The sequence below is a fragment of the Rissa tridactyla genome, chromosome 11, assembly GCF_028500815.1.
Source record: "Rissa tridactyla isolate bRisTri1 chromosome 11, bRisTri1.patW.cur.20221130, whole genome shotgun sequence".
NCBI classification, from domain to species: Eukaryota; Metazoa; Chordata; class Aves; order Charadriiformes; family Laridae; genus Rissa; species Rissa tridactyla.
The window spans coordinates 2,523,893-2,548,094 of record NC_071476.1 but is presented as its reverse complement, the minus strand read 5'-3'; the positions used below and the strand labels follow the sequence as shown (position 1 = coordinate 2,548,094).

The window sequence follows — 24,202 nt, the reverse complement described above, 5'->3', positions numbered from 1 at the left end:
AAAAAAAAAGTTGATTGTTTTCAATTCCTCATCAAAAGCATGAAACAAAATAAGTGCTGGCACACAGCCAGCTCTGTAATAGTTATTTTCTTTTTCAGTCCTTTTTGGCACTCCAGCTTTAGCCCAAGTTGGCTTTGCCTTTCAGTAGAGAATGTTAAACATATTCCTGGGCCTTCATTCAACAGTTTGTTTAATGTGCTCTTTCTTTCTTCAATTTAATTTTATTTTTTCCCTGTTTGGTCCAGGGACAGACTTCTCTAGACTATCCTGATCTCCTCTTCGTTGTCTCAATATCCTGAAGTACGTAGTACAAGGGAAGTGCTGTGTCCCAGGGATGTGTGGATTCGCTTTCCCAAAAGTAGCAGTGCCCGGCCCCGGGAAAAGCCATGTGTGGGCATGGAAGAAAGCTGGATCCATCCACCCCTGTTCTCTTCCTACAGGCAAACTTAGCTTCCCAGCCAAAACGTTTCCGTGCGCAGCATCCCCGCCTGCCTTCACCGTTACCAACATATAACCCTGGGAGCGTTTAGCTGCTTGTTGTCCACCAGCCGCAAACTGCGGTGGATTTCCTCCTCCCCCTTTATTGCCACATATCTCTGTATCAAATCACTTATTTTAATCCTTAAATTAATGTATTTAATGATTAAATAAATTAGTATGACCCATTTTCCCTCTTTGAGCATCCCGAGGTGCACGAGTGGGCTCTAGGTAACACTGGATAAAGCCACACACGTGCAAATGAAACACTTGGCTGTGTACGTTAAAAACATTATCTGATTCTGTAAACCCAGGACACTGAGGTCTGGTATCAGAACTGGAATGAACTAAAGCAAAGTGAAACTCCAGTTTCCAGCGGAGAATTGAGAGGCATCTCATTCTGCAGCTTTATGCAGCTTGGAACATGTCTTTATTTTTTTTTTTTTAGCTGAATTCAGCCCTGAGGGTGAATTGCCTGGCAGCCAAATTAACGTGGTGGTCTCTAAAGGCTCGGAATGGATTTCAGATCCTCTTTGAATGATCTGTACAGTAGTATTTATCAGGAGCATAATAGTCATGACGGTTTTGGTATGAAAAAAGAACGCAACTTCAGTAGAAGAATATTTCAAAAATATGTCTTCTGGATTTAAATAGTATTTTCTGTAGGAACAGTAGTTAATATCTGACAAAACTTTGTCAAGTAACACAGTAGTTCTTTTACTGGGTGCTGCTCATAGCATCGTACCTTGTGGCTGAATGTCACAGAGGAGGATTAGAGATCGTCCTTCCCTGTGCACCCGTCCTGAGCAGGGCAGGGAGCAAGGGTGGTTCTTGGAAACTCTTGCTCTGGGCTTGTCTTTGGCCGATGTGTTGCCTGAAGATCTGCTGTTTAATTCTGTTTTACTGGTTGACTATTGGTATAAGGCCAACAGCAACCCCGACTTCAGGCTGCGGGGTTGAGCACGGGCGGTTCTGAATCTGCTGTTTTCAGAAGTTTGCTGCAATTAAACTCCAAAGCGTTTAATGAGGTATGGGCACATAGTATTGTCTGATATTTTAGATAATAGTCAAGATGCTGAAATGCTGCAGGAGGAATTAAGGGAAAGGGCAGGTTATTCTTGTTGAGGGCAGAGCGGTTGGTGAGGGGACGGGGCCGCGTCCCCATGGGGGGGGGTGCCAGTCCTCGCATCTTCCCGTGGCCCTACCCGGCGTCGGGCTGTGACTTGGGTCAAATACCTGGGAAAACGTGACATGTTAAAGGTATCTGCAAAAATAACATAACGTGGTTCTCTGTCTCCTAGGAATTTGTGAGGATAAATCTGTTAAAGATGATGAGGTGCTTATGGATGCTACACGAATGGGGCCGAATAAAGCTCTTCAGATAGTGAGGGGGCGGAAGGTGACTTTTTTAGGTAGCTGAGATTTGCATGTAGGAAGTTTTTACCCACACGACGAGTTCAAAATTGCTGCCCATCTCACCTGCCTGAATTGTTCCTGTGTGAGGCAAGTGAAGCAGAAGAAAACAGCTTCTTCGACTCTCCCTGTTTCTCTGTCTCAGGGTGAAGTAAACCTCTGAATACGCCGACTGCCTCGTGCAGCCGCCCATTCCTCCACCAGCCGTCTCGGCAGCGCAGAGGAGCCAGTCTTTCTCTGTGAGAAATCTGAGTGTTAATAACTTCTGGCAAGTGTTGTGCTGAAGCAGACAATTCTGTAACGCCAGCCAGGCGCGTTGAGGAGTTACACTGGACAGTGCAAGGAAAACACTTCATTCATGTTTGAATTCCTCGCCTTTTCGCAGCCTCCCGGGGCAGACGGGTTTCACGCGGCTGCTTTCCCCTGGAAATGCTCCTGGTGATGGTCTGGTACGTGGCGGTGGCTGCTGATTTCTGTGAGAATACCACCTGGGTTGTGATTATTTTTTTTTCCCTTTTTTTTTTTAAGGTGAATGAAGGCGGTAAAGATAAACAGCTTTAATCACGCCTCATGACGGGCTGTCTGATCCCCTAATGTCATGAGGTGGATGTCAAGTGTAGGCTAGGTGTATTTCAGTTGGGCATATTGAACGTGTTTGTTTGCTAAATTTAAGTCTACTTAGTTAATTTTTTTATTAGTTACATTTGAAATGAGACCTCCCCTCCCAGTATTTCTAACTACTGTTTTTTCTCCACAACATTTTAAAGCTGTCTTGCAAATGGATGTTAGGAATTGCATTGACTGGAAGAAAAAAGTGAGTTATGATAAAGGAAAAATGTTGACTGTGTTTTCAGTACTGCTTTATTTGAAAGTCACTGGGGAATGGAAGAGCAAGGTAGGCTAAAAATTCCAGCATTTCCTTGTGATATTTTTCAGTTTAGAAAAAAAATGGGTGTTTTATAACTAAGTCTCATTTGAAATTACTGGCGCTTGCCTGATCCCCGGCAGGATTTCTCGAGTATGGCTGCCCGTGCCACGTAAGCATCTTTCTTCCCCGGCAGACATGAGATATGTGAGAAGTTACTGTCTGTGCCATGAGACTATTACTAACTATATTGCTTGAATCTGGGAAGACCTTTTCCTGTTCTTTAGGGATGCTGTCTTGGAGACCTACCCTATTTATTCACCTCTTAAGTCTAAGCTGCTCTGGGGTACGTGTGGGCTCTGGGATAACAAGCTACTGTATCCCAGTTAATCCACAGTACCTGGCCATGGGTAAATACAAGGTAATTCAAGGCTGCTTAGTTCAGGATTATGAAAATATTTGTAATCGTAAATATGTATTTAAGATCAATATAGTTTTTCTAGGCCAACTAGCTCCAAGGGTTTATGGAACTCTTTTAGATCTCTGTAGTGTTGTATAAGTGGGATATAAACTCACAATCAAGTGTCATTTAGTCTTTATGTTCCCAATGCAAGAGGTATTTTTGTAATAGGTATTCTTGAAAATTGTTGAAAGTAGTAGAATAGTTCTATTTTTAAAATATAATGTATTCCATCCAAGAAGAGATGAACATAGTGCTGTTCAATGCTGTGTAAATATTTGTGTGTAAATAGAGTAGTCCTTTTAAACAAGTAACTCCGAAGAGAGTAGATTTTCTTTGTGCAAAGGTTGTGTATGTAATAATTTTCACCTACCAGTTTAGCAATGCGTTCACACTGTAATTTTATTTGCACGCCACTGTATCGTACAAGACGACAATGGCAGAGGGAGCAGTCGGCATTTCTCACTACATGAAAACAACAATTTCAACACTCAAAGGGATCTTGCTAGTGACGCTTGCCCTGTCTTCCCTTTCTCTTTCTAATGGATCCGTGATTGATATTATTGTCCAGTTTGCAGAAGGACAGTGCCTGGCAATTCATGCTTCACTAAGGGGTTTCTAATAAAGTTAGAAAAACCGTAAAGTGAGATCAAATTTCACTAAGGCAATTAATATCCTTTCAAAGCTAAATTATTTTTCTTAAATAATGGGATGTCTAGATGCACTGTGCTCTAAAGCAGATGCCCTTCAGAGGTCTAGAATGAAATAGCATTTGTGTTTAAAATGTTACTTAATTTTTATTTCCTTCTTTTTATTTAGAACAAAAGTGACACATTGCTGTATTATTTCCAGATTACTGCGTTATTCTTATGAGGTGGTAGGGTGCTTTGTATTTCTCCTGGGAGTTCTGAATAACCATTTTTAATGATGTAAATTAGAAATAATTTTTCCTCGAAGGCTCTAGAAGTAAATCTGTGCAACAGGGGCACTTTTTGAGAGCAGTTTCCCCATGGCCAAGCGCGGTAATACAAATGATTGATACCTGGGCTGAGTTGCTTGGCTTTTTTAATTCTCCTCCTCCCGATAGATTGGATATTTGGAAAAACGTCTTCACTGAAAGGGTTGTCGAGCATTGGAACAGGCTGCCCAGGGAAGTGGTTGGGTCACCATCCCTGCGGGTGTTTGGAAGAGGTGTAGTCGTGGCGCTGAGGGACGTGGTTTGGGGGTGGACTTGGGAGTGTTGGGTTACCGTTGGACTCGATCTTAACGGTCTCTTCCAACCTAAATGATTCTATAAGTTCCTTTTGCTCTCACCTTACGTCGTATAAGGTGGTAGCAAAACAGCTGTTGAGGATCTAGTACGAGATATGTTGTCAGCATATGGTGGTAGTCTTAACTGGGATATGCTTTGAATATCCATAGTTTTTCCTCCTGCCGCTGCCCAGTACAGCTGGTCGGGTTGGCTGCCAGGCAGTCACCCAGCGCGGCCTGAGAGGGGCACGGCGGAGCGTGTCCCAAACGCCAAATCCAATTGCCAGGATGTTTGTTCTATTCTAAACTGAGCTTATTTTTATATATATATATGTGTATATATTTAGCAGTATTGAAGGACAACTGTTAATACTGGAAATCAGGTCTGTAACAGAAGCTTTGAAACAATTCACGTCCTGAAAATAAAGCGTGAGCCTAAGCTGGTTGGCAGATCGGAGCTCAGCAGTGTCTGGGCATGGGAGGTGCTGGCTTTGGTGGGCGGCTGCGAAGCCGAGCTCAGAGCCGGCAGGACACCGCGTGGGCACGCAGGGCTCCTCGGCTGGTTGCAAATGAAGTCCCAGGATATTGCTGTGGTATTTCTTCTCAAATCCTGGTGCTCCGTATCATAATGCATCTGTTTGAGGGTATGGAAACAATGTACATGAGTATCCAAACAAGTCAACTGCTTGGAGAACATTTAAATGAGCAAAGTAAAGAAGAGTATCTGAACTGAGACATGACTGGAAGTTGGTAAGGAGGGGACAAAGGGTTGTTGAGAGCTTAATGATGGGACACATGAAGATTTCAATAAAGCCCTAAATTCTATTTTTTGTTTTGCTATCATTCAAAGACCCTACTTTTGGACCAGTAATGAGCTTGGTTTTAGTTAACTGGAGCCAGCTATCGTTTTGCGCGCTCAGCAGTTCGCCTGTCTCTGAGGGACAGGAGCATGGACGTGCGGTTGGTTCTTCTCATGCAGGCTGAGTGGAGCAAATGGCTCCAGTACCGCTCTTCTGCCACTGGCATCAAAGTTGCTTCGTCTCCTTGCGAGATTTAAGTGCTGCCTTCAGATACACATGCATGACTTCTTGCTGAAGTTCCTGCTCCTGCAGTTCCTGGTGAGTAGAAATCCATACGGATCTGTTACCCTCAGTGGGGTGACGTAATTAACATGAGCTCATATCTGGCCCTTAAGGGATTCTTAAAATTTCAAACTAATTTGAGTATAACTTTCAAGCCAATGACAGATAAAATTAAATTCCTGCTTTAGGGAGTGCAGTGGCTATTTTTGTTCATCGTATTCCTATATTCCTGTAATCCAGTTGTGCACGAGTAAGCACATCAGAATGAACCCCACAATACTGATGGTTTCTGGAAAGGGATGCTCTAAGTTGGCTAAGAGAAAATACTGAATTAAGTAGTCTTCTAAATACATTGTATCTCAGAATAAAAATAGAGTGGCAGATGCAATTGTTACGCTGAGGCTAAGACCTGAGATTTGCAGATGGAATAGAAATTATTTTTATGTGGAAGAACAGCATGAGTCTATGAAATGCTTCTGTTAAAACCCTCGCTGAAGTCACCAGAATTGGTTTTCCTTTGTATGGGACTGCTTTGTTATCTTGCACTGACTTTTTTCACCAAAAAGAACCTAAATCTTGTCTCAAGCATGATGTTCAGAAAAGCTTTCTAACTTGTAAAGGCAAGCCCGTGAAAGACTCGTATTTTTGTATATTATTTTAAAGATGGGGATAAATAATATTTTATAAAAAGGCATGTGTAACAGGCTACAGATGATGTTTGGGATGGAGGGTTTTGACCTGCCTGTATAATAAGATATCTGTCTCTAATTAACTAAATCAAGCTTGCAACTGGCCATTAAGACTCTAGAAGCATTTTAATACCTACTGGAATTGCCGTTTTGTTGGTCATATATTCTGTGATGCCTCGGGAACGTTGCTGGTTTGCTCCCATTAACACACCATTTTTCCATTCTGCCTCTTCTTTAACCTTATTTGGAAACATCAAATTTATAACGCGGGCGCCTGGCAAGATGGTGTGTGGTGTTTGGAACCGCTCCTGGTTCTACTGGAAATCTCAGCTGCGTGGCAAAGGGACTGTTGTAAAAACAGCCAAGAGATTAACCAGAATTAATTTACCTGCAAGGTTTGAGGTGAAGAAGAAATTTTTCTCCAGATCAGAGTCAAGAACTGTTTTGGGGTTTCTTTTTGTTTTCTATGTTGGACCTGCTGCCCTTCTGGGATCATCCTGGGCGTTTGGCCTGACTGGATGGCCATGCCCAGAGAGTTGTGATTAATGGGGTGAAATCCTCTTGGCGGCTGGTCACCAGTGGCGTCCCTCAGGGCTCAGTTTTGGGGCCGGTTTTGTTTAATATCGTTATCAATGATCTGGATGAAGGCATTGAGTGCACCCTCAGTAGGTCTGCAGATGACACCAAACTAGGTGGGGGTGTTGATCTGCTTGAGGGTAGGAAGGCTCTACAGAGGGACGTGGACAGGCTGGATCGATGGGCCAAGGCCAACTGTATGAGGTTTAATAAGGCCAAGTGCCGGGTCCTGCGTTTCGGTCACAACAACCCCAAGCAACGCTACAGGCTTGGGGCAGAGTGGCTGGAAAGCTGCCCAGCAGAAAAGGACCTGGGGGTGCTGGTGGGCGGCCAGCTTAACATGAGCCAGCAGCGTGCCCAGGTGGCCAAGAAGGCCAACAGCATTCTGACTTGTATCAGGAATAGCATGGCCAGCAGGAGCAGGGAAGTGATGGTGCCTCTGTACTGGGCACTGGTGAGGCCTCACCTCGAGTGCTGTGTCCAGTTCTGGGCCCCGCTGTACAAGAGGGACATTGAGGTGCTGGAGTGTGTCCAGAGGAGAGCTACCAGGCTGGTGAGGGGTCTGGAGACCAGGGCATATGAGGAGAGGCTGAGGGAGCTGGGCATGTTTAGCTTGGAGAAGAGGAGGCTGAGGGGAGACCTCATTGCCCTCTACAACTACCTGGAAGGAGGGTGGAGAGAGGTTGGGGTTGGCCTCTTCTCCCACGGGAATAATGACAGGACCAGAGGAAATGGTGTGAAGTTGTGGCAGGGGAGATTTAGGTTAGATATTAGGAAGAATTACTTTACTGAAAGAGTGGTCAGGCACTGGAACAGCCTGCCCAGGGAGGGGGCTGAGTCACCAGCCCTAGAGGTGTTTAAGAAACGTCTAGATGTGGCACTTCAGGGCACGCTCTAGTGGCAGAGATTGTAGGGGTTTTTTTTTGTGTGTGTGTATGGTTGGACTCGATGATCTCAAAGGTCCTTTCCAACCACGAAGATTCTATGATTCTATGATTTTCATCCAACTTCTGCTGATGTCTGTTGTTTTCTTCATGGAACCTTTTCTGGTTCCGCCCTGGGTTCTTGGTACTGATTTGCAAAAGTCATCGAGTTGGGAAGCAGGGGGATGTAGTGGCTGTTCTGGGACGGTGCGACTGAATGTCGCAGCTTTGTAGGGGCCGGGCTCAGGCTGTTGCAGTTCTGTCTTCCTGCGATTGCCGCTACACGTCAAAGTCGCAGCTGACAGATACATTATTTTAAAAGCGTGGCGCTCTCCTGTCCCCTCGCCATGAAATGTTGCTATTCAGGGTACTTTATGTGGTGGTGTAATTATATCAAAGAGTAGAAATTTGACAGCAGGAACAGCATCTGTGAATTTTTATTTCTCTGGTGACAGGAATGTTGGGAAGGCTGGACAGCAGCATGATAATTATCATATACATTTAATAAAAGTAGTTGTATGGTAAATGTCAACTGAATATTAAAATCGTATTATTAAACATGGATCTGTGTGTGGCTGCTAACTGCATTTGATTGATTCATGTAAACATGATGCAGAGCTCAATTGTATTAAATTTAAGGTAACTTAACAATTAATCTTCACTTAATTAAGACTATGATTGTGGCAACCTATCGTTTAGTGAATGCTGTAGGCTCTTTGAAGCAGTCAAGCTGAATGCTCATGATTAATTTATTCATTTATTTATTTAATTTATTTTATTTTTACTGTTTTTTGAGAGGATATGTTTAAGGGAAGCCCCTATAAGGTAAAAGCTGGAGAAATCATTTAAAGTGCGTGCATAGCTAAACTTTTGCCCTGAGCACCTGATCTGGCTTTGAAAGCGTTGGGCTGCATTACAAGTACGTACGTATCTTTAGTTTCACTCTTTGAAACTTATTTTTCATGGAGACTGTGTGACAAACAAGCCCATTCTTACCGCTTAGAGAATAATTATGGAGCTACAGAGGTGAAGAAGGCTTTACTAATCCCACCTCTGGTCCTTCAGCCTAATGGATTTTTGACATGACTATTGGAAGACCGCTGGCTTTTTCTCAATTGAATCTTCCCTTTTCTGAAGTGCTACAGAGAGCACTGAAAGTGCAAGTTGCTTTTTTTTTTTGTGGTGAGAAACTAAGGCTGAAACTCTACGAGAGGAATTTAGTGAACATTAAAGAAGCCGTCATTTAAATTATGGAGAAAAGGCAATAAATCACTGTGCTTGGTACTCATTCTGAACTTCATCTCATTTAGAGACCTTTTTCCGTGTTGACAGAATTAAAATATTAATTTGGTTTTCAATGAATCTTTCAGCTGCACTTTATATTTCTGCCTGAGGTTTTTATAGATTTTGTCACTTTAAAAAATGTATTACTAGGGGCAGGGTTTTAATTATCTGATTTCCTTTTCCATTTAAACTTCCAGACTGAATTTCATCTAAAGATCATATCTGCCATGTATTTGATTATTGGATGTAGATCAGTCATCTGAAGATATCTGTATTGTCTGTCGCATATGTTGGAGAATGAAGTTCAGAAATTGGTGTCTGCTGCTACTGATGTTGAGTTATCCCATTTGGATGCAGTACAGCTGGGGCAAGCGAATCCACCTTGGATGTACCACTGCACCTCCAAGGTGGCCATGGAGCTGGGATGGGAAAGGAGAGGGGCCTGAGGCCCAGAGACTAGCAAAACTTAAAAAAAATAATTAAATAGGGTCAAATATTTCTGTCGACCCCCCATGGCAGGGGGATGGGGGTTGGAACTACATGATCTTTAAGGTCTTTTCTAACCCAGATGTTCTGCAATTCTATGATTCTGTGATCTTACATCTCCAAAAATAAAAGCACATGCAAAAGTCGTAGCATGTTGTGATAATGTCTGGGTGGTCTTAGCCAAGGAAGCAGGATTATCCTTCTCAAAGACCTTGCCCAAGCAGTCCCCCAGGCGAGGCACTGGGTATATATTTCCGTGTAAAACTGTACAATTTCTACATTGCCAGCACACTCAAAAAAGTAACGAAGGAACCTCTTTGGTATGGTTTTGCTGTGCAGAGCGTGGGCGATCCTTTGGTCTTGTACAGCCATGAGTAGTCTCTTGCTTTGTAGAAACTGGACATCTCTTCAGCTGGTGCTGCTGCTTCTGGCTTTCCCAATAATTAAATTATTCCTTAAACATTTATCATGATGTAAATTGCTAAGGAAATCGGGTTCATCTCCATTGCAGACAAATGCAATGTCCCCACAAAGGAAATGCACCTGCAGCATGCTACGGAAACGATTGCAAAGTGACGGTTGATTAATTGTCATCAAGTTCTAGGCTTGTTTATGCTGTATTAATTGCCTGCGAGGCTTTTTGTTCCAGCATATATAGAAAATGAAATATTGCCTGTTGCGTGTGACTGAACAGTTGGTGGTGCTTTTATGGCTGCTGCGTCTGGTGTCGGGGGCAGGAACAGGTCATGGAAATGGGGGGAAAGAAGAGCGATGTAGGACAATGAGACCGGTTTTAGCTTAATAAGATAGACTAGCTGTAAAGATGTCAGTCACCACCAGGCTGCTCTGCTCTGGAGGACCGTGCGTGTTCTGGGTGCGCATCCAGGGTCTGGGATACAGACTTGCCTTCTGTGTCCCTGACACTTAATTCCAGACATAACGAGAGCTTCTTAATTAGGCCTGTTCCGCAGGAACACTTACTCTCCACTTACGTAATGAATTTTCTGTAAGTAAAAGTGTAGTACAAGAATTGTGACGCATGATGGGCGTGTTTAGATAACCCTCCTATTATTTTAGGAAGTGCAGTACTTCAAAGAAAACTTATTCCAAGGTGTCCCTTAAACTTTTCTTTTGTATTACCCTCTGGATTGCTCTCCTATCTCCTTCCTTTGATATGTTAATTCAGTCATTTTCCCTATCAGGGCTCATTGCTCCTGTTTTTTTCCTTTTTTTTTTTTTTAAATGTAATTTAATTTTGTGGAGAGTTAATGCTTATCAGTCTTGTTTTACTATTTGAGAATTTCTGTGACCAGAAATTTCTTTGAAATGAAAGTCTACGTACTTTCGTGACTGACTTCCTTTGTGTTTACTAGTACATTATGTAACTATTTTTTAACAGTTTTTCCTTGTTATTCTGTATTCTTCTAAAACCAGCAGCACTGATTTTACGTGGTTTTAGTTAGGGCTGCTTGGGTCTTATAATGCTTTAGCAAAATTAAGAAACATATATATCAAAGCTTCTGACCTGGAAGGTTTTGTCAGGCTCTTTTCTAGGCACATACTGGTTAAGTTTGAAACTTTAACCAAGATTAGTCAAATTTACCCCCAGTTCTGGAAAACTTTTGCTGAAAACAAACACTTGTTGGAATTGAAGCATGGTCAAAATGAAGCCTCTGGCATTTGGTGCTTCTGTCTCTCGGCCAAAAGCATCACCTGTGTCAGACTTCACCAAAACTTGTACAGTGTATGAGACCTGACTTGTTTTTCACCAGCTATGCAGCAAATGATAATGAATGAATTTACAGCTCATTATTTAAGCCCTTTGAGCAATAGCTTTACATATCTATCTACCATTGTCTCAAAAATGAGGTGTCCAGCTGTGCCACCCACGCACAGCCCGGATGATGCTGATTCTGCAGGGCTGGGGTTGCCTCATACTGAATTGTAAAAATCTAATTCTTTATCCCTTTCTTACTCAGCATAAAGCTGATAAAACAGTTTTATCGTTTGTGCTTCAAATTTAGCAAAAGCCGTATGGTTTAGTAGGAGGTTAATTTTATTTACTGTAGACTTCAGCCAGCTCCTTTGGGTTTTTTTTTCTTCCCCCCTCACGGTACTGCAGAAACATGCTGGCAGTACAGCTGAAAATATCACTGCTCGATTCCTTCCCAGCAGACGGTGGTGCCCTTATAATTCCAACGGTGCCGATGCACTAACACAGCAGAGCTTCGGCGACCAGAGAAGAGGGGAGGAGGGACAGCCCAGATTTCGAAGTTCATTGACATGTGGCCCTTCATGTCACTGCGATGATGTGGGTGAGATGCTGCTGTTAGGAGGCTCGGAGGGTTCCTGTAGTCACGGTGGTGTAGCATTAAGGTAGCAGGTTTTAAATCAGCCGTGGTGGATGCCAGTAGCCGCCTGTCTGTCAGCATGGAGTCACCTCCCTTGCTTCTCTGTGGGCCTGCTTTCACTGTATTGGTGGGGTTTGCCGCCTTCTGTAAAACTGATGTATTTAACAATATTTTTCAGCTTGTTAAGTGTGCTGTGTCTTTGCCTCTGGGCACTTGAATAGCAATTAAGAGTATCAGTGTGTAATGAGGTACTGTATATAGGTTGAAAGAGAAAGTCCTTCTTTTCCTCTCATGTGTCTAGCGAACATCAAATGAAATTCAAACCTCTTGGGTTACTGATTTTTTTTCCATCCTTGCGGTTTGGGTTGGTGTGAGGGAATCTTGATGTCTGGGGAATATCACTCGTGCTGATGGGATTGAGTGTCTGTGGTCCGTTGGTGCTGAAATTCTCCGCTGAATATCTCTGTGCGATGGGTTCCACGTCAGAAGGCAGAGTTGAACAAGTCCTGAACTTTGGGGATACCTTGACCTTGCTGAACCACATCTTTCTGGGCTGGAGCTAAATCCAAGAGCCGGCTGTACTCAAAGGCATGGGAAGTTTGCGTCTGGAGATGGATTTCAAGTCTTGTCTCTGCTCGATTTTCCCCGACTCCTCTGTGAGCTACCCTGTACGACTGCGCGGTTGCTCTGACAGGCAAGACAGAGATTTTGTAATTAGGAGCCTTCCATCATATGGTGTCCCTGCTGCGTTTCATCGCCAGCTGTCTTCCCGGGGCTGAGGAAGCTTTGCTTTTACCATGCTTCACACAGCATTAAACTGTGTAGAAAAGGCTAAATATTGTAGGCCAGATGCTGCTTTCCCTCTGCCTTTTATCAGCCTAGAGAGTAATTTCACTCCTGGGATGGCACTTTGCTCATGTTAACTGGTGCGTGACTGCAAGAGGCTCCTGTTCCTCCTCAGTCCTCCGGGTCCTCTGGCAGAGAGGTCTGCTTGCAAAGGATTATTTCTTTAGCGGGCTGATTGCATGGGACCACCCTTTCTTTTCCATTTTGGGGGTGTTTTGGTGGTTTTCCTTCTAGCTGCAGCCACAAAGGCAGGAAAAGTGTAGTGGGGGGATTTTTTTATTTGTTTGTTTTGCCTTTTTTTTTAAAAAGGAATCCTTAAAACAGGAATGCCAATGAGACCTTTTATCACCAACATGTACTTTGACTGGAGCTAACCTCTCCAGATATCTGTCTAATAAAACTGAAGTTTTCTGCAGTATCCACAACACCAAGAGGCATTCTTTGAGGATGAACTCCTCCTACCCGCTTTCCTTCTCCACTTCTATTTGGAGATGCTCCTTACCCGGCTTTTATCCTGCGAGGGAGGAATTTTCTGAGCCTGAAATGAAGAAGCAGCCCCTGAGGGGACTTTAACACAGAGAGGTTACAACTCAGACAATAATTTGGGTCAATTTAAATGACATGTGGGTGTGGGTTTAAATAAATAGCTTTAACCTTTAGCTTACTGATGGAACTGAAAATAGATACAGGGTTGGGCACATTGGAAGAAATGTGTACCATTGCTGCCAGCATTACTTTGAATAAATAGATCACTCTTCAGGGCTGTCAAGCCAGCACCATCGCCAGTAAGAGGAAATAAGATATATTTTTTTTTAACTTTTTTTAACCAGCAGCCAAGTCTAAAAGAAGCTCTTACCTTTTTCATGATGGCTTTGCATTCACAAGCCTGTACTTTGCAATTTGCTTCTATCAACTGAACTTTTAATAATATCCGTAGATCTTCGTGGTTAGGCAATTGTAATTGTGCAGTTACGCCGGTATGCAGACTCTACCTAATCAGTTCCGTCCTAAAGGCAAGAATTAGAGCGTGTGTTGATCATTACTGGATATGTTATTACCTTGTTTCAGCTAGGAACTCTGTGAGCTGTTTTTTTTTTCCTATTCTTTGTGGCTCGGGAACTAGAGGAGAGATTATGAAATTGTTTGCTGTGTTTACAGGCCAAAAAGTGGTGGATGTGCTCTAGCTCCGTAATAGTCCTCTCCTGTCTGAGCTTTATCACTGACTGCTGTTGCCCAGATAGTAGATGTGGAGTAGGTATAAGCTGCTGCAGCTTGCGTCTACAGGAGGAGAGTAGAAAGAAAGAAGAACGGGCAGAACTCTTATGCTAGCATACAAACATGTATCCAGGGAAGGAACATGAAGTTCTTTGTTATTTTAAGCTCCTGACAGTATGAAAATCTTGTCCAGAGTATTGTAATGAGAAGTAGCTATGTGGCAGCTAATCAAACTTCTCCGCAAGGAGTTGATTTAAAGTAGAAATTTCCAGTTTGTTGGTGGGAGTGGAAGAGAAAGTTGTTCCTTTTCTGAGAGGAGTGGAAAATCTGTTTAAAAATCAAAACAAAAGAACCAGAAAACAGACATAATGGAAACATCTTGTTAAGGTTTCGAAGTGTAGCTGAAACCAAGTTGGAGATTCCTTGTGGAGCTGTGTTTGCCCTTGCCCTGTAGCTCCAGGCCCCAGTCACCCAGTTGATGGAGGGCTCAAGCAGAGATCGGAAGCCCTGGGAGCCCGTGTCCTACCAGAGACAGCCTAGAAAATCACAGCTCTTTGGTTGCTATACCAGGGCTGCTGGGCTCTGCCTCCGTGGCGCTGAGTTAGGAGCTGTGAGGACTGCGGCACAAGATGGGTCTTCAGGCATGCTGCTTTGGAAGAGGGAAGTTGTGACCTGCACGCCCTAAGATGCCTCTGATTCCTGGGGCTTCTTGTCTTCCTTGCCATGTCGCTTGGAGAGAGCGCTCAGAGCTGCAGAAAACAGCCTGATGAGTAGCTTGGTGACGGCGAACTTCTTGAGGAAAGAAAAAGCCAGAGTTGGGTGTCAAAGGCTTGAGGACACGTGGTTTCTGGTTTATCTTCTCTGTGTACCCGGTGCTGCTTGGAGACTGAAGGAGACTGAAGGTCTGCCTGTGAGGAAGGAAGCTGCAGGCTTGGCCTGGTTTATGCTGATGGGTTGATAATTTTGGCACTAATTAGCGGAGCTGTAAATGTTCATTGCATCCTACAGCACTAACCTAGGCAAGTGTCCTCACTCTTCAAAGCTGGAGTTGCATTTTCTTTGCAAAGACAAAGTGTTAAACAGCAGCGTATGTTGCCCACCCTTAGTAAGGATGAAGCTCAGCAGTGCGGGAATTGCCTAGATAAATAAGATGCTGATAAAGAACTACCGACTTAAGATCTTGTAAAGGCAGTGAGATTTCTTGGAGGAGTACAAAGCTATTTTCAGCTGCTGATTTGCTCCTGTGGCATAAATGTACGCATGATAAAATATGCAGATAATGCTTCATAGTAACCGTCTTCTGATAGATAATAATGGCAAAGAAAAATGGAGTCGTAAGTTTGGTGTGGGCTACAGTTTGTTTATTACAGTTTCCTTCTGGAGGTTGTTACTACTGGCGCTGTACCTGTTGAGTAGCAGAGATGTAGTTACAAAGCATGCCAAGGACAAATAAATGCGTTTTCACCTCTAACACATGCATAGATCCCCCCCCCGCTACAAACAGCCTCATGTTCTGTAAAACGGACCTCAGCCTCGACCCTGGGTAACTGCGTCATCCCATGGCAGTATGAAGCTCTGTGGGAAGATGTTTTGGCATACATTTCCATAATGAAATACCTTAAATTTGCCTATGCAAAACAGATTGGAAGTGATTCACTACTCTGAGCAAATTTTGTAAGGAACTTCTTACAAGAGCAGCAGATTGGTCACAAGCTTGTGATTTCATATTTTGTGGGTGTGGGAGGAGCTGTTGAGCTGCTGAGGCCGGGGGACAAATTGCGACAAGGTGCCACCAAGAACAAATGGTCAAGAGCTGAAGTCCAAAGGGTTGGACGTCATCTCACAGCAGCAAGACCATTCAACGTACAATGGTAAGGACTGAAAGGGAGATGCTGGAGAGAGGTTGAGAAATTCTTCCTTTTCGGGTTGTCTGCCAACTCTCTGGTTAATCAAGATCAGGAAGAAAATAGTCCAGATGGTTTAGTTGTTCTATGAGTGTTTGCAGGGGTTTCTCAAACCCTTCCCTGAAGCATCTGGTTTTGCTCCTGCCTATTCAGGTTTCTGGCCTGACCAGAGCATGTGTCTGCTATGGCAGATTCCAAATTCTAAATATCATGTAACATAATCCATAAGGACACAGCGATATCCCCGGCAAGGTGTTTATCTTCCATGCCCTGGGCCTTTTTTGTGACTTTACATTCATCCCTTGGAGGCTTCTACACTGCTTATCAGTGGAAGGACTCAAGGATCTATGTGGCTAACGAATGCCAGCCGCAGCGAGTGCTGAAGGCCGCTCGGCGTGTTATCTTCATCTGCAATGCCGTATTAACAGTGCTTATGGCCGGTGTTCTCTTTCCTTGGTAACAGCAGTATTAAGCGTGTCCCTACGTCCGTGTGCATGCGTGCCTACATGTGTATACATGCAGGGAACAGTCTGCCACCGTTGTGTATATATAGGAACCTGTACGTGTGCCTGGGTCTGGGGAGATGGAGGGCAGTTTGTCTGATACATAACATGGGCAGGGGTGAACTTTCAGTTATCTGCGGAGAATATAAATGCGTGCGTCTGTCTGCGTGGCTGTAATGAGTTAGCACAAATGCCAGAAAGATGAATATTGCAGCGCGCACCTGGGGAGGAGTGCGGCACCCTGCAGCTTCAAAGGCTGTCCCGGCTCAACCGCCCGATGAGCAGAAATCAGCGGCCGCCTTGCCCTCCAACACCGAGCCCTCGGGGTGGGATGGGAAGGGTGAGTCTGGGGGCAGAGATGCTGGTTATTCATGTAACAATTTGTATTAAGTAGGCACTTTCTTGTTCGTTCCTTTTGATCCTTTTAGACACCCTAATTATGGATACAGTCTTAACAAGGATGATAAAGGGCCTCAGGGGTTATAAACTAGGAGGAGAGGTTACGAAAATTATGTTAATATTCATTAGAATAGAAGAGATTAAAGAGGGGTCATGACCAAGGTGTACAAAACCCAAAAGGTATTGAAGAAAAAAACAATGCCGCCAGAATGTTCCAGAGAGCAACTGTGAAGACGGGGTAGGTGGAGGGCAGGTGGCATTTTGATTGGAATTGTTTGTGGGACATTTTTACAAGGGTCTTGCTCTTAGTGAGGAAAATAACATGCTGATCGGTGGGGTTTAGGAAGACAGCTTAGGACACGGATGCGTGGATGAGCAGAAGTGTGGGGCATGTCATACAGCTTCTTTTTGAAGTGTCTGAGCAGGCTGGCGTTGGGCAGAGGGTAATGAGTTTAAAAAAGGGTTTGAGCTTTTGAGCTTGTTTGGAACATAAGCTGGGATGCAAAATATTGGGAGAGGGGAAAACTCCACGCTTTCATATTGAAGATACCTTTGTGCAAACTTGTTCATTAAAGTAGTGCCGTAAAGCTGAGGTTTTGGGGGTTCTACTGTAAAAAGACTAGGTAATTTTGGGGGAGTAGCACAGCAAAGAAACGAGGACTCTTATTAGTTCTTTCCCCTGTGTGTACCCGTTTCCCACTGCCAGGACCACACCAGCCCCTGTGAGCTCCTCCAGGTGCGGGGCCCGGCTCTGCGTCCTTCGGCTGTAGCCCTTTACAGGGGGGAATTCAAGATTCTCGATGCCTGTTGGGTACCGTGCTTTGCGCGACGTATCTGGCTACATCAAGGGTAGGGCAGGGGTAGATTGGCCACTGAAATCCAAGGATGATCTAGAAGATATTTAGTTCTGCCAGTTTATGATCCATTTCTTTAATACATTGCTTGAAGAATATGTAAAAATGGGGCATATTCACACCTTTTACCCAGCCGTATTGCACTAATGCATCTACGTATTTTTTTTACATCTGCATAGTCTGCTTCTTAAATTTCTTTTATTAAATGATCTCTATGTGTTTCCCCAGAATTCCATTCGAGATTTAAAGCCAAAGCTTTGCTAATCAATGCAACTTAAAGCATTTCAATCAGTTTAGCTGAACCTGAAATAAATCGCTAGTTCTTGGCCCTGTTAAGTGACTACAGTCCAAGAAGAGAAAGCAGTTATTTTTAGACTATTTTTGTTGAATTTGAAAATCTTTTGTGAAGTAGATGGCAGTGATGATTTGAGAAAAGGCATTTAACTAAGACTAAGGAAGCTGGCAAGCTTCTACCAAACTCATACTGCTTCTTGAGATTCAGCCTAGAGTTTGCGAAGGCTGGTGTAGCTGCAGAGTTTAATCTTTAGCAACGTGTGTGGGTAGGTTGTAGACGACATGGGCTCTAAGAGACCTCCATCCTATCCTCTGGTTATTCACACAGTGAGTAATCGCCTGGAAATGTGGATATTTGCTGCGTCCCTTCTAATCACTGCGTATGGAGAGGAGGGGTAAGGAGTGAAAAACTCAGAGGGTTTTTGTCCAGCCCTTCCCCCTGTGCTGTTCACTCCAGCTGTGCATCGCTTGGTGGGAAGGCAGATGTTGGCATAGCAGGGTACGTCTTCTGTGCTGGAGCAGTACACGCGGGAGGCATATTGTGGCTTCCAGAGCTCCTCTGCATCCAAAACTTGTAGCCAAGCCCCTTCTGAAGCCAGTGCCTCTAAACCTAGTATCAGTCTTCCTAAAAAAATGTCATGAGGAACTAGCATGGCTACACCAGGAGCTTTTCACTGATGTAAAATGGTACAAACCTGGCAAGCAAAAGACGTACAGCTAAGAAGGACACCAGTTGTGCAGCCACGTAGGCTAAAACCAGAAGGACCAAGAGGTGAAGTCAGTTACAGCTATAAAGGGTTATGAATTACAAAACCACTGGCCGTAAGAGGAAGGCAAAAGTCTGTCAGTAAGAAAGGGAAGCAAATAAATGGACTAGACATAGAAGACAAAAATACCAAATGCCATTATTTTGCACTGCTCTTCACAGAAAGGTTAATAATTGTGTCAGATCTGTAACAGTGTTCTCTGTAACAAGAGGTTATGAGCAAAGGCAAGAGCAAGATAAGGAGTATTTAGATAAGCGTGATATATTTGGGTCAGCATGGCCTTCTGAAATGTACCCACCGAATTATTTACGACGACTCTCAGAAGCTCACGGAGGATAGGGCAATTGTCAGTAGGTCCAGAGGAAGGCAAACATAGTACCTGTCAGCACAGAGGACGGTACAAGGGAAACGGAGGTTTGTAAATACCCAGAAAGATACAGAGCAAATTATTGAATTTGCGCAAATCTCTGAGCAGCAAATAATATCTAGCATGCTTTATTAAGCCCAAACTAATCTAATTTCCTTCTCGGACTGGGTGACTAATACAAAAGAGAGGAAAGCAGAAGCACTTCGTCTTCACCAGGAGTCCGATGCTCACTTAAGAGCCATGTTCCCGTATTTGAGAGAAAGGTGAGCTCAAACTTGTAGCTTTCCAGCTTTTTGACTAGTGAATCGGTAGATGTTTTTAGCAGGGGTGCACACTCCCAGGTAGTAAGGAATTCACTGGCCAGTAACTACGAATGGCTACAGACCTGACTTTAACAAAATCTTTAAGAGGAGTTTATTAATATTTAACTGAAATGTCCTTGGACAAATTGGCCATGGAGTGTGAGAAGGATCCGCCTTAATGATTTTCAGTAGTTGCTTGGATGATCGACCAGAAAGTACATTTCCCAAGTGTGGATGAGCACCAGTCATTAAAAAGAAAAACCAATTGCACACATGCAAAATACGGAATTTTGCTGTTCGGGGACCATTGCTTCTTGGTGGCTCAGGGGATGTCAGTGTGGCCCCCCCAAACCGATGGGCAGCCAACAGAAGCTGCTGTGACACGGTGTTCATGGAGGATTCAAGCAACCCTAGAGGGAAGCAACAAAACCAGCACTAGCAGTACTGGTGTTAGTTTGTGATCCACGGTAGTCAGAAAGTGTGGCAACTTTACTGAAGAAGGGAGGTGAAGCTGGAGGGAACCGTACTGAGACGTGTGGGACTTGCGGAGCAGCTGCTTAAAGCAGAGTTATGACCTGCTCAAAGGTGTCCAGACGGGTAGAGAGTTGCTGTGATAACTGAACCAAAATTTCAAAATCTGTATGCACAAACGCATGATGTGGAGGGATTTATGCACTCGTAAATCCAGTTACGGTCCCGATTTAGGAAAACACTGATGCAGCTGCTCAACTTTCTCTGTGAGGAGTTTTAAGCAGGTGCTAAAAGCTCTCCCCTGAATGAATTGCTTTTCAGAATCGAGACCCAATCAGACATATGCTTGTGTTAGAAAAAGATATGTGCAGTAGCATAAATTCTTTGAAGGGGGAGGGGAATATGCATTTAAGATATTTTTAAATATCTGTTTTTATAAATGCTTCCTCTTAATGGAAATTGCTGTGTACAGCAGTATACTCTTCTGCTTTGCTCTCTCTCCACCAGCCCTCTCCCCAGTGTATTTGCCATGAAAGAGTTTTGCCTCGGGCAATAGCCTGTACTGCAGTGGAGTATCACATACAGAAAGCTTATCCAGCATCATACGAAAATGTAATAGGTGGGCGGAGGATGGGAATCTAGAGGTAAGCCTTTAAAAAGTTGTCTTAAAGATAATGCTTTTTAAATATTCCTCAGGCTTTTGCATAACGATTGCAGAGTAGGCATTCTAGCATCTTATGTGAGCACTGGATTTATGCTCTGTAATAAATGTATCCATAGGGTGCTGCATTGTTGTAATGGTAGTGAATGATAGTAAAATTAGGAGAATTAATAATGACCCAGCTGGAATAATTTAGCACTGTGATAACTAAACTCTAACCTAATACTCAGTGTCTTCACAGAGCTATTTACAAAGCACATTGAATGCCAAAGTCTGAGGGGAATCTTCTATAGAAAACAAAGTGAAACCCTGATCATAAACAAATGCCATAGTGTATCATTAAGAGGATTAAGTGGCTTGAAATTGATGTCTAAGGCATTTTGGTTGATTGTTGCTAAAAATACTACATGCATGACAATTATCTTCTGTCTGCCGTCCTCTCTCCTGCTGGTTGTCACGCGGTATTATCCTTGGGTACCGGCACTGCCTCGTCCCAGGTCTTTGTCTGGGAGGTTTCCTGCTTCATGCCAGACCTGATCAGGATTTTGCAGTCTGATGCGTTGGCACCGGTCGGTGCCAAACCATTAATACCTTAATAATAGTGAGGGAGAGGCCGGGTTCAGGAAACGCTGGGCCGAAACCAAAACAGCACAAGACTTCGGGAGTTTGTTAAAATAATTTTTTTCCATAGTGGTTTGTTTGTTTTAAACAGAAGACTTGGGTTTTAGTTTGAAATATTCTTTTTTCTAAGAAATATATCTTACATTATACTTAATAAAGTTTTCAAAACCTTTGAAATTTCAGTGAAGCATTACACAAATGAGTTTTGTATTGACTTTGACTCATAATGGCTTTCTGAATAATTAATATTTCTGAGACTTTGACTTTTGGTCTAATTATATATATATATATATTTTTTAAGTAACAAATTGTTACAGGTAGAAGAGTTTCCTCCTCTGCCCTGCTTAGTGATTCCTTGTTATGATCTCCTTGGGCTGTGCTTCATTGGGAGGAAGAAGCTGCGGATGTGATTGAGACAAGTCAAACCTTTCTGAGGCAAAGCTCTCAAAGTGGCGTCACTGTATCTCAGTGAATGGCGCCACATAGATCGCTCTCCAGACTTTTTGGGACTATCAGTAAAAACCCACGGAGAAGTGGGTTGCACCAAACTCCTAGATACACGGTAATGCAAAGCAAGACATATGGTTGCTTCCATGAGTAATAAGTTTGACGTAGCCATGAGTACAACAGGCAGGCGGAAAAACTCTGCAATGCTGATTTAAACCCAAAAATTAATGGTGAGTCTTGCAGTGATGAGAGCAGCCTTTTGATCAGGTGTTATTAGAAAGGATGCAGAGTACGTGGTCTTGCAAGAGGATAAAGAGAAAAAACTACGTGCGGGTGGCCGCATGGAAATCTGTGCGTGAAAACCAAGGGTAAGGCAGCCTCTACCTGCATCGTGTCGCAGCCTGCCACGCAGCCCCCGTCCTGTCTGGGTGTCTATACGGAATAGCTCCGATTTCAACCTGATTTAACATACTCGACTGAAATACCACCCTTTGTCCCTTTCGGGGGCATTGGATTAGACTGTCGAAAAATGTGTATCTTCAACATCAGAGGTTGGATTTGGGTGTTAAACAATTCTTCTGGCTCTTGCCAGTTCTGTGTCTTGTACCCATGCAGTGCCGTGTCATACTGAGCTGCGTTGCTTTTGTGTTCAGAGAAAACGGGCACGGAGAGATGCGAGCATGTCTGCTCTGTTGGCATAAGGATCGGTCCTGCATAATTTTAGGAAAGGCAAATGCTGGATGGACTTGTGATCCTGGCTCAGGTCTGTTTTATTGTGATGGGAGCTAACACATGGACAAAAACCCACCAGATTTTCAGTTAGAAGGTTTGGGATTTTTTGTGGGGTTTTTTCCCCTTTATCAGTTTTATAATAAAAACACCCAAATGTATGTCCTGAATCCAGCCTCTCAGGCAGTGTGAGATATTCGTAGTTTAAGCCAGATGATTCTTCCCTGAGACAGAGGTTCACATGTTCCACACCACTGGGCTGCAGACAGCAGCAGAAGAGTTGCAAGAAAAAATTAAGGGCAGCAAAGTTTTAAATTGTGATTCTCAAGTAAGATGAGATGACGAATCCACTGACCTACTGCGTCTCCTTCTTGGACGCTTCTGTCCTTCCTTTGCGATACAGTTACACCATGGTTGGAAGTTTAGACCATAATTTAGACTTAATCATCCTGTTTTGAGGACACCCACAAAAATAAATATTGCACATACTAATTACTGTTTCTGTGGGCGCTGTCTCGGGGTTGACTCTTTTATTCGGTTTCTCTTGTGCGCTCTGCAGACCGATTATTAGTCAACCTCAGCCAAAGAGGACTTTCATAGAAGTACGAGCAAAACCGAAGGTGAGAGCAGTCCGTTGTGCCTCGCGCTGATGGCCGTGCTGCTGCAGCTCCTTAGCAAGCCAGGCACCCCCTGGGAAGGTCACGTCGTGAAGGGACATGAGCGGGAAGAGAAGGTCCCCGCTTTGTGCCGGAGTCGAAAGACATTGCCAAACGGAATTAGAGTTTCTTTCTCAACAGCGATCAAAATTAGCCTTTCATCATACATTAAGGCAACGCTCAAACTGTTCTGTAAGCATTAGTAGCTTAATTGTATTATTTTGAGGATGCATGCATAAATAAATATTGAATATATTAGTTATCCTGCACGTGGAAATGAAGCTAAAATGCTAGTGAGGATGGAGACTCCTCACTGCCGGGTATTGTTTCTCAACAGCCCTGCTGTTCTGGCTGTGAGCTGGACTATTTTGAACTACTGCTTTTCCCTTTTTGGTTGATTTAACCCAATGTAGCCCTACATTCAGTGAGCATTTAAATGAGCAGGCGAGATGCGATCTTCATAAATTATTACAGACCAGTAAAAGCCAATCTCACTGTGTAAAGGATTTTGGGTACAGAACAGTAAAAGAGCTTGCTCTGAGCCACAACTGGCGTCTTTATCAAGAAAAAAAAAAAGAAAAGCTTTTGAAAATCCTATATGTAACAGGCTATAAATGAAAGAAATATATATTGTATATCAGAGCAATCCATTAAACACATACAACCTGCTGAGAGATACAGCAGCATCATTCCTGTATAAATCAGTTCATAAACTCGTTTTTAATTTTTTGGCAGACTTATGTAGCCAATTAGCTTGATAATAAATATTCAGCTTTAATGGGCAAGTAAATAATTAATGTTATTGCCTTTGTAAATTTAGCTTTTCAGTTATAAATTAATGTAATTAAAAGAGTAATGTTTCAGTACGCATTTAACCAGCCAAATCTAAATCAAGCAATTAGACTGTAGGTTTTCCACATCAAATGAGTTGAGTTTATAATGATACAAACTGTAGGCATAAATTTGTTTTTCATGGTCAGATTCATTACAAAAACATGAAGGAAAATATTCTGCAGTAGATGTAATCAAGTATATTATTTGAAGAACCATTAATATATACTTTAACTACTTTTCGTTGTCCTTCCACAGCGAAGTAGAAAGGGGAAGGCATGCTTCTCATCCATCTCTGGTGCTGGGAAAATCGCCTGTGTGTAATTGTAATGGCCACTGGAAAATGGTTATTGCTGGGTAGTGGTTGTCACATCTTTGTTGGATTGCTTGCGAAACACAATGCACAGGGTCTGAAAAGGTAGAAATTGCCCTGTAGTCACTAACTTAAGGAACTCCAGGGTGACTTACACCAGCTGAG

The 24,202-nt window shown here is 43.3% G+C and overlaps 1 protein-coding gene across 8 annotated transcripts in view; it reads left to right on the top strand.

Moving 5' to 3' along the window:
* The window catches only part of SGCD (sarcoglycan delta), a 352,976-nt gene that overhangs the window by 99,956 nt on the left and 228,818 nt on the right, over positions 1-24,202 (top strand). Inside the window, exon 1 of one of the 8 annotated variants that reach the window (XM_054217449.1) lies at positions 20,288-20,423. The exons of the other annotated variants lie outside the window; for them this stretch is intronic. The gene's annotated coding sequence lies outside the window, so the exon portion shown is untranslated. Of the gene's footprint in view, positions 1-20,287; positions 20,424-24,202 lie in introns of those variants that run through there. 8 annotated transcript variants of the gene reach the window in all.